Genomic DNA, 12306 nt, shown 5'->3' on the forward strand with positions numbered 1-12306 from the left:
TAGGCTTTTAAAAGCTGTAGTTAGGACTCTAACAATGTGAGTCAATTTTGGTGGAGAGTGCTTTGCCACAAAGGCGTCTTACAAGATGAAAATACTGCTCATGGTGGGAGGTGTAAAATCACAAGAATGATGACAGAGCACATTAAATTAAATTTCTTTGGCAAAGCATAACACATTTGTTTACCATTGATCCCAAGATAGCCACTACCCAATGCACAGAACAATTCAATATTGAATTAGGAGCCACGATAGACTATATCTGGGGAGACTTTACATACAGTTTGGCTGGAGGAAGGTGGGCATCCGTCAGCATTCGTCACCATTCACTCGCACCTATTTAGGACGCAACAGCCTCCTTTGTCCACACTAGGTATCATGACGCACATTCACATTGCCAAGCCAAAATTAACCAACACAAACACACGGTAGACTGAGCACCTTTGAGAATGACAGAGCAAGTTTGAGCACTTTTAGGCACTATGAGGCTATGAAGATATCAACATGCTGGAATAGAAAATGAGGTTAAACTGTGGACGACAATCATGATTCCTAACTAAAACATATCTATTATTGTAGCCATGTCAGTAATAGTTCTGTTACTTGGTTTAAAACAAACTGTGATCTATTTTACTAACCCTAACTATCTTGATTTTGTGGCTTAACCTTTTGGCCATTGCTAGCACTAGTCAAATCCCCATTAGCGACTTTCCAACCTGTTTGGCCTGTTGACTTGTAAAATTCTAGAGAGTTATTTCTTCTCACAAAGGTGCACAACATACATACTAGTTGGCAGCTGGTCGTAGTCTTTACTGTGTGTTTCACTGGCACATTTTGGCCTTTGTCGTTGCTAGTTATATGATGTCAGCTTGTTGTCTCTTGCTTTTATGTGTGTTGGAGGTTGAAGGACTGACCTTGCACACTGTGGTGCAAAGTATGTTGTTTGGCAAAAGATGCCGCAGTAGCCTGAAGAACACAGTGTGGGATATATTTGTAGTTACAGGTATGTAACCACATTTCTCTATAATTATTGTACTTGTCTTTGTTTTTTTTTTTCTTTTTTTCTTGTGATATGCCAACGTTACACATGAGAAGTGATACAAAAAAGCAGAGCCGACTGCCAGTGAATTGTTTCTTCATTTGATTGTGTTATCTTTATCCATGTTCTTCTCAGAAACACAAGTGACTGAAAATGCATTAAAACAAAGATTTTAGTCAAACAGACTCTCAGCATAGTTTTTTAGCTAGGGAAATAAATGAATTTTTTTTCCCCAGCTGAGCTGAGCTGCACTACGAAATCCAGTAAATGCCCATGAGGAGGGAGTGGACTGTGAAATTTTTATGATAGTGGCAATTTAGGTAATAAAAGCAGATGTATTGCCTGCTGAGCACTTCCATAAGTAAGTGTTCACAGACTGAGTGAAGTGTCATCACTTTGGCTGGGACAGGAGCATCCTCAGGGCTTTTCTTGTGAAGCCATCATCCAGCACCTTCTTCCTACACACCACCTGACTCCACATAAATATCACTGTACATTAATGGGGATTTGTGCCCACCAGTGATGAAAGTTTAAGCCAAAAGTAACATGTAACACTTTCTGTGAACTAAAAATCAATCAGTGGGAGTAGTAAGTTGCAATAAATAGTATATTTACTCCACATCTGTCGAGTTAATGCCTGCAAACACATCTGTAACTGATCTGATCAGTATCTCGATTTAGTGACTTAGATCACGCACGCCTGAAATGTGTCCATTGGCTATTTGATATTAGAAAGTTTTGGCCACCGTGTGACATTTTGCTGAGTTATGTTTGTTGTTTTCAATTGCAATTCCTGGGGTATGGTTACTGTCACTCAGATTGTGGACACTTTTCTGACAAATGTGGCTTGATGAGTGGTAGGAGTTACGCGCAAATTTATCACGGCACCAAACAGAAAAGTCGTTGGCTGTTGTGTAGCTAACAACTACACAATAAATACCAACAAGACACTGTAGATTCTTATAAAGACAACAGGGTAAAGAACTTGATCGTCCACAAGGAGGGAGAAAGTGTTCAAACTTGTCTATTTCCCCATTTATTTCTAGTACATCAAAGTCTTGCTCCCAAATATCCATGAGAATGTACATGAACAACGCTTGTGCCAGTATAACACTCATGCCACTCATATCACCATTCAAACTGTTCACAATGTTTCGCAGATCTACTGGCACAAGAGTCATTCCATCAAAACACAGAACAAAAACAAATTCTAAATACCTTTGGTTAGTCCCAGCACTGAGAAGGTTACAGATTCAGTCACTTAAGTCCATATGTTAGGTAATGTGTCCATGAGATGTCAAAGTGTCCTTTAGCAAAAACCTGAACCTTTAAAGTACCCTCTCAGACGGTATTAGTTGCTCCGGGAGAGAGCTTCAGCTGCGGTAAATGTATGAAATATATGTAAATGAAACTCATTGTGAGTTAGACTCTGACCAATTCATCCTTTCTGTGATTGTCATTATGAAGCATCATTTCCAGAGACCTGTAAAAGTACTGACTGAAGCCTTTTACCTTTGGTGTTGACACTGATACAGGCATCACTTTATAATTGCAGATCAAGATGAGATATGCTTGATTCCTAAGCCAAATATAACGTGCAAGCCGTGCTCAATTATTGTGAACATGCGACTCACTACTTTGGATCATAACTGTTCATCCAGACTGCTGAGAAAATCTGTTTGGAACCAATGAGGAACCACTATACTGGTATTGTGCAGGAATTGTGTGCTCCACAGTTTACAACCAGTTAAGTTGTTCTGACATTTACAATAAAATGATCCAACACATGACCAACACCCCCAAAAAACTCCAAAATGATGGAGGATGAAACATTTGGCGTGATTGTTAAATTACTGTTGAGCTTTTTACTTAGCAGTTGTCTGGGGGTTGTCTGGTCTAACATATTACATATGTTAGACCAATCTAACCTGTATTTTACACTCAGATCCAGCCTTGAGAAAGCTATTTTTTCTGCTGACAGCCAACTCCAAAAAACCACAATGCACAGCTGCACACCTGGGAGCTACGTATTCCTGGAATACTGAATCAACTTGTACAAATTTTCTTTACAGCTTGGGGAATTTAGCAAAGTGAATCACTATCTTTGAAAACCATGTGACCTACAAAACCTATGGCAGCTTAGTTCACTGTGTAAAAGGCCAGACTATTGGACCACGGTCATTCCCCAATTACATCATCCATTTAAGCATGACCGACTTTACTGTTTTAATGGAATCTTAATTGTTATTGAAAGCTACTTGCAAATTGTTCCAGTTTTACTATGATAAGAATTTTCTTCGGTAACTGTGAAACATTTACTAAAGCAACAGTGCACTTTTGATAATTGATGTTAAGATTGAAAGAATGCCTGAGAAAAGTTTTGGGAGTGAAAACGGATGATAATGAAAACCACAAGTATGTTAAAGAGAAATGCTCAAACCTTTGCTGTAATATATAAAAATAAATAAATAAACAAAAGAAATGTTGAAGTGTTCAGTTTTGATTTTCTAAATACTGAACTATAAATCAAGATAATTATCTGCAATTAATAATTAATGAAAATTATCTTTAGCCGCAGCCCTAAATTAAAATAAAAGTGCTTATTGAAGTCGCTTTGATTAATAAATTGTGGGCTCTAAAAATAGGAGATTTTATATTTTAACAGCTATAATGATTTCCTTTCAGTGCCAAATATCACATTGATACCTGAAAGTATACAAAAGAAAAACAGTGGACTTTATGTAGAGGAAATGAAAATGTGTAGCATTGAAGATGTTATTGCATTTTCAAAGCGTGCTACATAACAAAATGTGTGATCAGGATGGAATCATGGCACTGGTTCTGAAGGGAGAGTGGATAATTTAGTGTGGTGTAGGCACAGTGAGCTTCATGTGCCTGCACAGCGTGCTAGTTTGTAAAAGATCTTCATGTGGACATCAGGTTTTAAGTTGATTTAAGTTCTCAGTGCTCTGCCAATGTGATGTTGTCATTGCCATACATAGAGCTATATCAATAACCTATCGCCAGCTGCAGTTGTTATGCTGGCACGGCAAACAGTGGGTAGGCATCCGCATTTGAGCGTTCCTTTGGGAAGGCACGGGAAATCAGAGAGCTAATCAGCAGCAGCTAGGACTGTGGAGGTGAACACAAGTGCAACAAGCTAGTGATGCTGATGGGAGCTGACAGTGAGAATTGGGAGAGGATCAAGAGACACCCTTACTTAAGGAAGCCGTTTCCTCAGCCTGGAAAACTTTGATTTAATGTAATTGAGTACACATCATGGGACTAAGAAAAAGCAAAGGGAATTTGGAAATTGTCTGGCTGGAACGGCCGTGAAATTAAGATGAGAAGATTGTAATTTCTGTCTGTGCGTTGGTGTATAAGGTGGAGGGGAACTTTGGCTCTGAAAACAAGCGTCTATATTTCCTGAAACTGTTGGGTACAATGCTCGTTCGTGTTCTCTGATGTTTGCACAAAGTTGTTTGGGCTGCGTAACAACAGCGTAATTAACGTCCCAAGGGTGTAAATAGCAAGTAAATTAATACTAATTCTATGCAGAGAAGTACAAGATAGCCTGTTTTTCTTCCAGTGGCTTGTTAGGAAGGAACACCACACTCCCAGAGACGTGTGTGCGCATCCATCCTGTACACAAAACACACATTAGTATAAGTAAATATGACACACCTCTCCTCCCTCAGTCATACGGACAAGTACAGTACACATCAAATGCACACATGGGCAAAGGCACACACATATTTCTTAATCTCCCCGCACCATAAACACAACGAGGCAGTGAATTATGGAGTGTGAGGACTTGGCTTGGTATCAGAGGAAGGCTACAGCGCCGCTTGTTCGGATGTTAATTAGTTTGGCCTGTTTGCATTTTTATTTATCTGGTGCAGGGAGTTTGAGCTGGTAATCTATTCACAGTGATATCAGGAGATAAAACTTGAGCTCAGATGAGGTTGGCCAGCGAAACTGCTGCTTTTCTTAAATTATTCATCAACAGTTCAGCTCTGAGCGGCGTCCCATGCATTTCAAAGTCACTTCATCCAACCATTTATCTGCTCAACGTACATGCTGGGGACAGCTATCGGCTTCTAATGACGTATCACGCTGCCCGCCCCTCTCTGTCTCCCCTCAACATCAAACACCTCCATGAGGTGCCGTCCCCAGTTGAATTCAAATGCCGTATCTCCTTCAGTAGCAAATACTGTATGGGGATGTACTCATACGCATCCAACAGGAGGCATGTAATGAGAAGGGGATGACGGAGCGCCTGTAGTGCATGTGCACCTGCCGCAAACTGCCGGCCAAGTCAGCAGGAAGAGAGACGAAAATCGAACCCCCTGCACCCCTCGGCGCGGGGCTGATTTACAAGTTATGGGCTTTTTCTCCTTCATTCCACTGTCATTGAAAGAAGATTAGATGGGGCCGATTGCCTTAGACATCAAACATCATACAGTCCATCCATCAGAGCAGTCACTTGCTACGCAGCCTCTTATGTAGAGAGCTTTCTGCATGCATTCACAGGGAGAAAAAAGGAAAACACTGTGTGCCTTCCCAGAGTTCAGCCTCTTCTTCACCCTCTAACCTCCCCCGCTTCTCCATTCCACAGTCAACTGATGCTCACTGGGATGTAAGGGCACTATTTTCTCCCTCGTCTCCCCCCCCCCCACTACCCTCCCCCATTTCCCTCCCTTTGCTTTTCTTGCCGTTTTTCTCTCTCCCTTTTCTTTATCGCTAACTTGTGAATGGCAGCCAATCAGGGGCAGAGTCGCCTCAGCTTCAGCCTCTGTGACATCCACCGCCAGAAGTGATGCACTGCTAGAGAAAGAGAGAGGAGGGGATAGAGACAGAGCAGGAGAGGAGGGAGGGAGAAAGAGAGAGAGAGACGCACACACACACACACACACACATAAAGAAGAGACGACAGAAAGAAAGTGTAGAGGAGGAAAGGGGAGAGAAGCCAGAGAGCGGGGAGGAGAAATGGAGCGAGGGAGGGCAGAGAGAAAGAGAGAAGCATAGAGCGAGGGAGAGAAGTAGGCAGGAAACCCTCTCTCTCTCTCTTTCTCTCTCTATTTCGCACACACACACACACACACACACACACACACACTCCCATACACATTCGCACCAGCTGTGCTGTTGTCAGTCTTGGAATGTAAGCACAGCCGTGAGGAGTCAGATTCTCTGCCACTAAGCACTGCTCAGGAGTAGGAACACAGTACCGTGCACTCAGTGACACAGATGGATGCTAAGCCGTGAAAATCAAAGGTAAGAGCTTTTTTTTTTTTTTTTCGTCTTCCTGATTCATGTTAAAGGACACATTTATATTTTGTCTATCTCCAGATTCCAGGAGACGGTCTGCTCCTTGCACTGTGACAAAGCCAGACTAATGCAGCAGTGTGGATATCTCATGTAAAGTGTTGCAACTTCAAAGGGGCTGATAACAGTTAAATCGACTGAACTATGGGATGATAAGAGTGATTGTTCAGTACTCGGATCTCTTTTTTTTCCTTCTTCTAATCGACTCCTGTACAAGGAGCATTGAAATGAGAGAAGCTGCATGGAGTAGAAACAGAGATTCTTAGTATTTTTATCTTTAACAAATTTAACTTTAAAGAGAAGATCTCTTGCAAAGCAAACGAATACTATTTATTATACTAACTAGTGTCAATGTATTCCTTTTAAATTCTATAATGTTCTGCACCTGACACTTGTCACATACTGCATTTGCAACTTCAATGTGAGCTTTATTGCTTGGACTCACACTGAGCTTTAATTGAGGCTGACATTAACTTTGGTACTCACTGCTACATCCAAATGCTGCTCTCACTGCATAACATACTCAAATCCATATGCCAAGTGAGATATGTGCCTACATATGTGAAAGTCTCTACGTGTGTGTGTGTGTGTGTCTGCATGTTGTCTCCTGTTCAAATGCCCATGCCAATATCTGACGTGCTATGGGCAGATTTGATGGAGAAGCACTGTAGCATTCATATCTCTAAAAACGCATGGACGTTTTTATCATGGGGACCGATTGTGTGCATATCCTCCACAGCACAAACTTAATCCACCACTTACTCCCCTTTTTCACTCTTCCTTGCTGCCTATTCCTCTGTGCCGCTGCTACCCAGGCAGCTTTACAGTCACCAAAGTGATATACGAGGGTATTGTAGTGTGCATCGGGTCACCCATATAACGCCATTATTGTTTAGTGCAAATTAGCCACTAACATGCTCCCTGAATTATTGTCAGATATGGAGTGACCTTTCACTGTTGAAACGAAAAGAGGTGGAAATCCATCCTCCCACACAGGCACAGAGGCTCTCACGAGCATTCATACAGCTAGTTTTAAATGACTAAACATGAATATTTATTAGAAAAAACACTATATACAATGTGTTTGTGCGACAATACTAAACTCTGAGAAGGAAATCGGGATATTTTCTCGACAAAATAATGGAACTCAAATGGAAATGTCAGTCAGTTTTAATTAAACAATATTTCATTTCTTTCTTTATCTTTTCGTAAACACTGGTTCTCCTAACCTGGTTAGCCTTCCTTTCATAGTGGATAAAACTATAGCAAGACAGGTGAATTATCATCTTGTTGTAATACACATAGCCTCATAAAAGCAACTTAACACAAATAAGGTTATTTGCGTAACCTTTTCAAGAAAAAAAAAAAAAAAAAGTCCACCTCTTCTTTGGAGAAGCTTTTCAATAAGCAAGTGTGCACTGTATCACAAAATTGCTTAGGGGATTTCAAAACATGAGTAAAGCTTGCTGAGGTCTGCCAAAGACTGCAGCCACTGTAGGCACACTTACAAAGGTCTAGGGCTCCACCAAGTGGTGGTTCGCGCTGGTGCTGCATCTTGGTGCATCAACGCCCCTCATGCTAGATTTACACCCTGTCTAAACTGGTCTATCAATACCAGCAAGCAATCACTAGAGCTACTCAAAGTGACAATCACACAGCAGTAGTTTCTAGTCTAGCTCGCATATGTGTTTAATGTTTGTCACAGCAAAAACACTGAATTTACCAGTTGAAAATCATCTTATTGGGGGAAAAAAGAACAATGCAGGTGCAAATGATCAACAAGACTAATCATGACACCTGTTTGATGACTTGCAACTTTTCACCGCCTTATCTGCATCTTAGCGATTTCCTCCCCCAATAACTGTACCTCCATGTGTTTATTAATTGCTCACGCACACCAAAATGACTTGTTGAATCTCTTAGTGACATGCGAGACATAAAACTGAAGCTTAAATGTAAATGGCTTGTGAAGGCAGCAGACTCAGTGTTTGAATGGCAGCAGTTTCACTTTGGTTAGCATTACATAATTGCAGCATACAACAAAACTGAACCAATACCTGTGGAATATCATTACAAGGGAATTAACATTGTGTCATCTTAGAATAATTGTATTAATTGTAAGGGGACCTCAAAGCACCTGAGATTTTCTACTGCATGATCAAACTACTACATAGCCCGTGTCAAATATGGTTGCAACAGTGAATAGAAGGTCTAGAAGAGCCAGACCACCAACAGCAGAAATTAAAGGTTAGCTCTTAGTCTCAAGATGCATAGCAGGATATTCATTTTCCAACATAACAATGATACACAAATACACTGCACAAATGCTAGCTAACAAATATTGAGTTTTTAATTAAGGAAAACGTCATAATTGTGACATGGTCTGCCTACTTTTTATTATACACTCACATTATTTGGTACACCTGCACAATCAAATGCGATCCAGCAGCTCTGCTGCAAGTCCTACTTTTACAAGGTTTTAAAATTTCAGCTTTTGTTGAAACTGCCAGAAAGGTGATAATTCTACTATTTGTTTATTATTGAGGTCATAGTGTGTGAAGTCGTACTAAAGAGCATTATATAAGAGGCGTTTCTAACCCCATTCACATAAATGACTGGGCCAAAACATTAGAAACATCTCCTGATATTATCCACTTCAGTGTCACTCCACCACCTACTATGACCTCAATTATAAACATAGGAATGCATTACATTGTACAGGTGTACCTTATAATGTGCCCAGTGAGTGTAAAGCAGGATGTAGAGCAACCAAACCCCTGAAGCAGAGAGCAGCTGAAAAGAAAAAGGGCAGAATATCTCTCCACAGATTTGTGAAGATCAGCCACTCCCAGGAGAATTGAAATGGTCCTCAAATGTGAAGGCAAACAAAGAACTGATTTAAGAAATAAATATTAACGACTGACTCTTTCTGGGCAACTAGCAACTGGTGTATTCAGTTTAGTTGTATACTGTAAGTGTGAATGGATTTAAGTGTGTGTTCACTTCTATGGTAATACAGAGTAAAACATACAAATCTTTAGTTTCACAGTTTTTTAAAATCCCTGCTAAAGCCTTCATAGATGCTGTTTTGTTATCACCATCAGAGTAAATGGCATCTGTTTGATTTGTATTTGATTACTTTTATTTTAACATTTGCATATCCACCCCTACTGAGGAGGTTCTGGGTGAAAGTATTATGTTACAGAGTTGTATGTTGACAGTAATTTGGGCACCAAAGGTTTCGACAACATAGAGGACAGATGGTCAATTTGGGTGTTTATTACATCCTCCCATGTATAGACTGTAATCAATTTATTATGCATGCAAGACCTCTTAAAAGGTTTACCAACCGTGCCTCTGCTGCACACCGCACCTATAATTACTGTCCTACTAAACTCTAAGAAGTGCTTAGTTGCAGGGCTGCAGTTTAGCGTTTGTGTGGAAACGTGCATGCTCAGTGTTGGGGTTGTATACAGATTTATACAGACTAATGTACAAGGCTGCGCTTTTCTAGTTCAGCATATCCTGACGAACTGCTACTTCATATCTGATCAAAGATATTCTTATTCAGCAAAACAGGAATGTATAATTTTGCAGATTAGAGAAATAGAGCACAGCAGAAGCCCCTGCCAAACTGTGTCTTAGCCAAATTTAAGAATAACAACCCTAGACAACACTTTAACCGCATATTTAACAATTTTGTCCCTTCACAGCTCTGGTTTTAATGCCAAGCCATAGAAATTAATCTAATCATAAACAACTTTTTTAATAACCCTGACTATTTAATAGGCTAAGTAGGCTAAGTTGAGATAATTCAGCTTGAGTCTATAGGATCTGGCATGGATTCAGCATGCTCACTCATCCTTTAATGAAGTGTTTGGAAGAATTCTGAAAGAACACAACGGCCTAATCCTTAATAGGCACACCACATCAAAGATTAATATCCAGAATGCTATTAAAACTCAAGGACAGGCTGGAATGATAATTAGAAAATGCAATCACAAGCATCAGACTAGATTAACTGCAAGGCGGCGTTTCCTGATTTTGGAAATGCACGTCACATTCATGCCACATTATGGGTATGGACAAGAAATTTAATTAAAAAGTACATTAAAATAAAATAAAAAAAACTATATTAATGCTGATCAGCAATTTGCAACTTTCTCATCTGAGAGATGAGAAACAACATCTCTGGATCAATCTGTTTATAGATTCTTGAAAGGTTTGGGTCACTGTAGCTGATCCAAAGAGATATTTCACAGTTCTGAGTGCTTTGCTTCTTTTTCAATTCCCATTGGGGATATTCATTTGATCAACTCCGTCAAAACGGTTTTCTGAAGAGGGCGAGGCGTTATTTAGAAATTATTGCTGATTAAACAGATTCAATTGAGTTAAACCGAGTGACTAAGAATGAGCAGAATGAGCAATGTTTTATGTTGAAATCTCATTAGCTCAGTTATTTGATTTTCTATTCAAGGGATTACATTCATTTATATTCCGCACTTGACTTTTATCAATGGAACCATAATACTAATTTGTTCATAGACAGTAACAGGCCTTTTGTTCATTTGAATACCTCCACTGACATTGGAGTCCTTATTTAAGAGCTCTGAACAAAAGCAGGGTAACTGATAAACTAGCATGTGCCTTAACACAGCACTCCCTGAGGTACTGAGTGAATGCTTGTCAGGATGACTCTGGTGCTCCAGCCTTTTCACGGAGACCCTACTAAATGGTCTCTTTTAGAAAGAGAGGAAAGATTTATTAGGATTAACTTCTAAAAGACCATAAAATATGCATGAATACCCAAATTACCTATCACGGCCAGTCTTGCCTTAGCGAAGTAATAGGAGAAGAGTCCCAATAACACAAAATACCTTATCACAGTCACAAAACCTGACAGATAGCTGGGAGTAATTTTCGTGCTTTTGAAAATTTAAGATTTCCTCCCTTCTGAGAACATGATACCTTGAGGAATAAAAATCTATGGAATTGACTATCACTAATGGATGCAAAGATTAACTCAAGTTCAAATTTGGGTGAGAATGTGTAGGGAGGATGAACAGAAAAGACACTTCCCTTTAGCAAGACAACTTAGTAGTGGAGGTTTCTCTGTACTGGAGCTTTGCAGTTTCACTCAATGAGCATGAAGCTGAACATAAAAATAAAAACTGAGTTTCAGTCGAGCATTTTACTGTGGTGCCTTTTGCTCGTGTCAGAAAGCATTCTGCTCCCAGAGTTGCCTGTATTAAGCTATTCAAACATGCTCACCGGCTTTGAAGCACTGTTTGCATATCATCAGTAATGCAACTTATAATTAGAGAAGTGCGGCTCACTGCTTTACTCCCCAAATACTGGGAAAGGAGATGTAAGTGCTTTTGATTGTGAACTCCAGCGGATTCACTTAATGTCATGTCATTTGCATGCAGGTTATACATAGAAAAGTATCTGCTTCTAAAAAAATTAAAATAAAAACAGCACATTCCCATATAGGCAATACAGTGAAGTTGTGGCAAGTAAGACAGTGAATCAATACTCATATAAGTATTATATTATAATAAAAGAAAAGCCCAACAATATTAAATTCAAACGCACACAAGAGTTAGTAAAAAACAGAGTTGCTGTTACTTAACTTGACATTTAGTAAATTGTTAATGCATCATGATACAGTTTTTTTTTTTTTTTTTGGTGACACATTTATATTGCACTGGCTTGAATTTCTTGTGCAATCTGTCTTATTTTTTTTATAAATATCACTCTGCTATTTTTGAGTTACAAGTTTCCAGTTACTCTTGCTGCATTAGTTTTGCCTGCCCTCATATCTCTAAGAGTTTATTATTGAAATTTTGCAAACAGTATTCCCAAATAGGTTACAGAGTTTAGCATGTTATTCATCAATTTGTATTTGTTTTTAATCTTATGATGATGATAATGATGATAAT

Source organism: Anabas testudineus, chromosome 2 (assembly GCF_900324465.2).
Source record: "Anabas testudineus chromosome 2, fAnaTes1.2, whole genome shotgun sequence".
Classification (NCBI taxonomy): Eukaryota; Metazoa; Chordata; class Actinopteri; order Anabantiformes; family Anabantidae; genus Anabas; species Anabas testudineus.